Here is a 6,953-nt window from a genome sequence, read left to right on the forward strand (position 1 = left end):
CAGCATCAATTTTGTGTTGATTGTCTCATGTTGTTTGTCTATAATTCACTGTTATTTCTATCTTAACCAGGACACTCTTCAAAAACAGATCTTGCTTTCATCTCAGTAATGCTTTCCTGGTTAGGTTCAGTTTAAATGTTACCAGTCCAAAATGCAAATAACATACTGTATGTCAATGGAATTTCATTAAAAAAGGTATCTCTAAAAATAGCTAGGATAACCCAATATAGCCTAATGCTATTTTTAGTCACTAAACGACCTTAGATATGTTTTACTTCCTCTAGCCATTATTATTTATATGAAAACACTATGCCTGCAGTACTTACAATATGGTCCAGAAACTGTAGAATCACATATAATGTTACAAAAGACGAATGCAAAAGAATAGTGAAAAAAACAATAGAAATAAAAACAATAAATATAATACTATGAGATATAATAAAAAATAATTATGCAGAAAATCCAGAAGCTGTTGTCTCTTTACTCTGGAGCAGCCAATAAACAGTAAAACCAAGGAGCAACATCACTGGGACCCAAACCTCAGATGGGGGGCCTTCTTAGTGTGCATAATTAAAGAGGGGGGATAGGGTGACCTGTGCCTGGAAGTATAGAACAATGGCTCTGTGAATGTATGTAGAGAACATACTGTAGGCAAGTGGTGCAGTGTGTGTGTGTGTTTGTGTGTGTGTGTGTGTGTGTGTGTGTGTGTGTGTGTGTGTGTGTGTGTGTGTGTGTGCGTGCGTGCGTGCGTGTGTGCGTGAGTGTGTGTGTGTGTGTGCGCGTGTGCGTGCGTGCGTGTGTTTGTGTTTTCACACTTATGACACAAGATTACAGTCGCACTACATCCACTGCTGCTTGATCTTCAGCTTCTTGTTGCATGAGTTATTGATTTTCTGTGACACAGACATTTGGCCTTGGAGAAACGTGGAGTATTGTATTTCAAGTTCATTCTAGCCTTAGCACTTGGTTGCAGTAGAATAATCTGTTGCTATAGCCAACCCTACAGGCACAGTTAGATAGCAGTTAGGCCTAAGTTATGAAATGTTACATCCTCCATTCTGTCTTATCTGTACAGAAGCAGTAAAAGGCCATGTTGTTTTTAAAACATTTTCAATTCTGTTATCTCGTGACAACAGGTTGTGCCATCATCACGACATAACAAAAAGCTGTTTTCTCCAGATGAAAAGATAATGACCTTTTTTATAGTTATCACTATAAAACAAGCTTGGTTTTCACAAGATTATTATGGAAAACTCAAATATAATTAATAGACCTAATAAAAGGAAACAACCTCCTGTTTTGTAGTTCACAAGAGAATTTACTTTGTTTGTGTCAAGATACTGCTTGATTTCTCGGGCTCACAATTAACCTGTGTTCTCGATATAGCACCGCTAAAAAAGCATAGCTGTTTGTGATGTTTATTTCTGATTAATTTATGTAGCTGTCAATTTACTGCTAATCAAACTAGGCTTTATACTAGCCTAGCTATCTGATACTACGTGTTGGTAATACACATTCTAAATTATGGTAGCTGTTAATTTACTCTTGGGCTAACTGTTTCTTTAGCTGTATTTTGCTGGTTTTACTTGTAGATATGGACTCCAGAATGTATGTATGTACTACATTGCTTTTTTATCGTTCATTGGTGATATTATTTTCTTTCTATGTGTGTTTGTCCTGGGCATGAGAGACAATCAAACTATTTTTTAACCCCTTTATATTTTTTTATGATTTGTAATCACTATCACTCAAATTGTTTAATATAATGTTTGCAGAGTTATATATTTACTTTGCTCGCTGCATAGCTTTGCACCTAGGGCACAAACTTAATGAGGACAGGTGAACTGAGATGTGGATACAGAAACACAAGGTTAAATATTAAACATTCATCACATAAGACCCACTGGTATCTTACCAAACTTATTGTTCATAAATAGACTGCTGTAACCTCAGTGCCTCATGGGAGGTGGCTGGCCCTCACTCAGCCAAGGGACCTTTGTGTCCAGCCCAGTATTCTCTGTGATTAGGGGATTAGTCTGAGGGCCTGCTGCAGCTGAGCACATGGTGAGTGCATAATCAATAATGGAAGGCTACAAGAACAGTCTCACTGAGACAAGCACATGTGTTCACCCTGACTGAGCAAAAGTACAAACAGTTATGCAACAGAGAGGAGAACAGCATAATATTTTGTTATCCATTCATAAGGTTGCTCTTTGTAAGCGTGGGGTAAAACAGTCTTGTTGGGGTCATGTTTTATCAATTTATTTTCTCTCTTTATGTGTTGTACCTGATGATGAGATTGTACAGAGCTCGGACAGATATATTTACAGTGGACATTATCACGTGTTAACCTGGAAAAATAATGTTCTGCACAGAATTATAGTCACGTCAAGTCTGGGCAAATACATTACCTACATTTGTTTCTTCCTCAGCACATAACAAAACCACTTACCTTGTTCATATTTTTTAGGTAAGAATACTAAAGGATTTTTATTGTATATTGTGGACATGAATCAAGGGCTCGAGGTTTAAAGAGCCGTTTAAACCAGACATCAACATGCAGTCCAGAAAGCTAAATGCATTATCAGTCAGTCAGCCTGACCATGTCCTCAGTGAGGAATTCACACTATTGCCCTCCAGGCATGATAATTCAATCAGGGCAAGAACAGTGAGGTACTCACACTCTTTTATTCCTGCAACCATCAGGTTACTGAATGATCACAAGGGTCAGGAGTAGGTGGAGAGCTCACCAGTGTAGCTGGGTTGTTGTTCTGACAGGTTGAGTTAAAAATGAATGTGAGTTTGTGTGTTGGACTGCTGTTGATTTATGTTATTTCTACCTCGTACTGCTTTTTTTATAGTATTTATTTAAATGATTTTTTACTGCGAACTGGAACTGTGAAATAAATTGCCGTTCTTGGGATAAATAAAGTTTTTTCTGATTCTGATTTTTTTAATTATAAAAATATTCAGCTTCGAACAGCAATTTGTGTCTGATATGGTTTAACCACAGATAAGCTAAATTAACTATACAGTCATGGTTATTAATCTTTGAGAAATATGACAGTTTATTTTATATTTATATTATATTTATTATATTCTGTATTGTATTGTGTATTTTTCTTGCACACACAGTATATCTGCAGTTTGGTGTTTTTTTTGGACAGCATAATTGAACAACCCTCCCATAAGATGATTGAAATTGTGGACAGTAGCACTGCAAAAAAGCACATAAATGCAAACATCTAAAACTCCATGTTCTATAACATCAGTTTAAAGTGAATTAACTGTTTGTGTACTAAGAATATATGTGAACAGCAAAAACGTCACGCAAAGGTATTGCATAAGTTTCAACACTCATTTATTTATACGCCTTTGTTTTTGTTTTTCTTGACAACTTGTGTTACGTGTCCACAGACATGAGAAAGAACTCCAGAACACTCAAAAGATAAACATGAGCACTGAGATTTAAGACTTCATCACAGGCTGGGACCTGGTTTCTGCTTCCATCAAGCAACTCAGAGCAAAAGAGAGCAGACCGGGGATCAGCTACTCAGGTCCACCACGGCAGACCACCTCACTCACACTGAGCTAAAATGTGCACGACCGATCGCCCCCAGATCAGCACTCTTTACTGGGGAAACACTTGACGAGGCAGCAGGCCAGTTATTCTTATTTATCATGGTATACAGAGGAAGAGAGAGGGATAGTTAATATCATCTGTGTGATGAGAACCAACACAGAAAATCTCCATTTATATACAAGACAGAGCCGAGAGGAAGGTTTCCAGTTAGTCATTACAAGGATCGTGAATGACAATACTTTACAAGCAGCACTTCGGGGGAGGGTCATTAGCAAGCAGTAAGGCAGGAGAGAGGGACAGAGTACAGCAGAAGATAAGTGGACCCGCATGCTTCGATCCAGAGCTATGACAGTTAAAAAGCAGCAACATATAAAGTAATCAACTCATTTACCTCTCAACAATTGATTTCAATTGGCCTGTGCACTTAAAACTGTCTCTCAAAGGGGGTTGCTTCTTTATTCAAACATGATACCCTTAAACTATTTATTAGGGATGGAAGCATTGCAAGTTGTCTGCTACTGTATATGTAAACACAACAAAAATCAATGCATTTTGGTGCAGTGCTGTGGTTTGATTGCTGAAGCAAGAAAGAAAAAACCTGCAGTTTCAGAATCTGGTCTTCTCTTCCCTTGCCACGACAGGAATGTACGATTATTTCAATCCCAAAACCAGTCATTTCCATACATTCGTAAAAAACATAATCTATCTGAAATCATAGTAAATAAAGATTCCTTGTGCATGAGTGCAATATATTCCATGAACATAATCCGTCCTTTGAAAACGTTATAAATAAAGCTTTCCATTTGTCTTCCGTTCCAGCAGACAACATACAGAATATATCTATAAGCATTTTTACAACACAAATACAGTTGATTATACCAAGAAGCCCCAAAACATTCAGAAATAAATGACAAACCAGAATGGCATTTTAGCCATAGGTAGCAACACATGTAAAGTCAAATGTGAAATACAACCAGAAATGTAAGTACTAGGCTGCTTCGCTCAGCAGGTTGGTTGGCCTGTGGCGTCCTGGTAACTTTCTGTTAACTGATCGTAAATCAGGCTTGACAAAGAGCTGATATGTGTCAGGAAAGAAACAAGTAAAATATTGGGAAAGACAAAATGGCTGGCTGACCATGTCTTTGCTGAGGGATTTACAAAAGAAGGTGAAGAGTAAAAAAAACAGATACACATACTATCCCTTTATATGAAAATATTACAAAATAATGTCTTCCTGTCAAAAGAAAGGTTTTGTTTCTTACACTATAATAATATAATGGGCCTATATAGATTTCAAACCAACATTTGAAGTCATCTTGGTATAGTTAAAAAAAACAACAGACAATAGGTAATAGCAACTAGAAACCATCCTTGGACATTAAAATTGTAACATCGCCAAGCTAATAATGTACCGGTCTTTCAAGCTGTCAAATATCTTGCGCCCACAGTACAGATGCTAAGGGGGGGACGACGACTTATAAAATGCAACATTTACAGTCAATGATAATGAGATATATGCTGTACTGTACTTTCACAAGCTATACCAACATACCATATAGCATCATTGATTATATTCACTCTCCAAAAACATTGACATAGATCATCAATATTAAAAAAGAAGAAGATCCATAGCATCTAATGTTACTCTACATGAAAGCTTAATCTTGGACACTCGTAATTAACTACAGTGTTGATGTCTAATACAATGGTGAAGGTAGGAGAGAAGACAAAGGTGAAGAAAGGGAGGCACTATCTGGTGCATGGACAACGCTCTTGCCCACTCAAAGCAAACTGCCTTCAACAGATTACAGGTCCATGGTCAATTACAACTTCCCTAGGCAAGACTTACATAACTTAGCCAACCCTGCCGGCCCTAACAGACAGAATAAGTGCTTATTTGATTAAGATAAAACTGCAGGTGTGCAGACTAAGATGTAATTTGAAGACTATATGGTTGATTTGTTTAAATAAATTGTTCAATGTTTTGGGAAATTAGCTCAAGTGAAAACTCTTTAGACAGAGGAGAGACCGTAAGCTAAGGGTAGCGTGAAGTCCTGCTACAAGCCAGTCTTAAAGATAACTTAATGAAACTTTAAAACTCATTTATACTTTAGTTTGGGTAACACTTTGTCCTGGAGGCCGCTGCAACTGGCCAATAAATAGGACCAAAGAAAATCCCCATAAAATCTCAACCTGACGTTTTCTATGGTTCAAACAAACAACTAAGCTAAGCTAACCGGTGGCTGGCCGTAGTTAAGTTATTTACTGCACAGACCGAACAAAGTCGTATCAAACTTCTAATTTAACTCCCGGCAAAATAAGCAAATGAGGTAATTTCCCAAAATATTGTCCAAAAACAATTTCTTTAACATAGTTCTGCTAACACAAGTGGAAATTATTTGAGACAATAAAAAGAAGAAAGTAATGCTTTGGTTGAAACAACTGAGTAAAGGATACATTAACTCAATAGAGACAATAAAGTGCCATGCAACAAACTGGTCAGTGGTCCTGTCGCAAAATAAATAAACAGTGCAAAACCTACAATAGCAACAATAATAAATAACATCATCCATTATGATTCCGTGCACAAGGGATCGTTTAAAAAAAATTAATACATAATGCAAGGCAAGGACATGAGTTATTCCTCTTGGAAAGGGATTATTTTAGCCTTGGTCCAGTCAACATACTCCCTTTTCACTGAAACAGTTAAAAAAATTAAGAAGAAAAAAAACGATGCAGAAACAACAAGAACAACACATCTCTGATGCTTCTCCAGTGTTAAAAGTATTGATCTTTTCTGAAACCTTTTCTAAACACCGAGATACTGTACATTATAGGATGGATGCATGTGGAGCTATCATCCCTGCACTTACACAGACAAAAATCAGGTTTGACGTTTCAATTTCCCCCTCCCCCTCACCTGATGGCGATATTCAGAAATACATGAACGGATGATTTAAAACTGGGACTGACCACATACTAACTTTATTACAGGGATATGGTAACCTAACAGATAACAATTTTCTCCATTTAAAAGCTAATCAAAACTAGTCCCAATGCCCAGTAGAGGTAAGTTAATTGACGGGTTGGAGTGGTTAGTTTCTCTTAAGTTTCTTCTACAGGTCAGGAGCGAGCACACACCATGCAGGGTTCGGAGGTGGCAACGGCAAAAAACAGTGACGGGGCGGGTTTTCGTTGGGTTTCGGGATGAGCGATTGAGAGATGATTTGGGATTGGGACAGTCGTCATATAGGTGGTTATTAGAATGTTTTTATAAGTGTGTTTGCATGGTCTATGTTCATTGAAAGCAGGAAGGGTGAGTGGTGCCTTTAGATTGTATTGTTTTGTTTGTTTGTTGTTTTTCCACCTC

Source organism: Ammodytes marinus (assembly GCF_949987685.1).
Source record: "Ammodytes marinus genome assembly, chromosome: 9".
Lineage (NCBI taxonomy): Eukaryota > Metazoa > Chordata > Actinopteri > Uranoscopiformes > Ammodytidae > Ammodytes > Ammodytes marinus.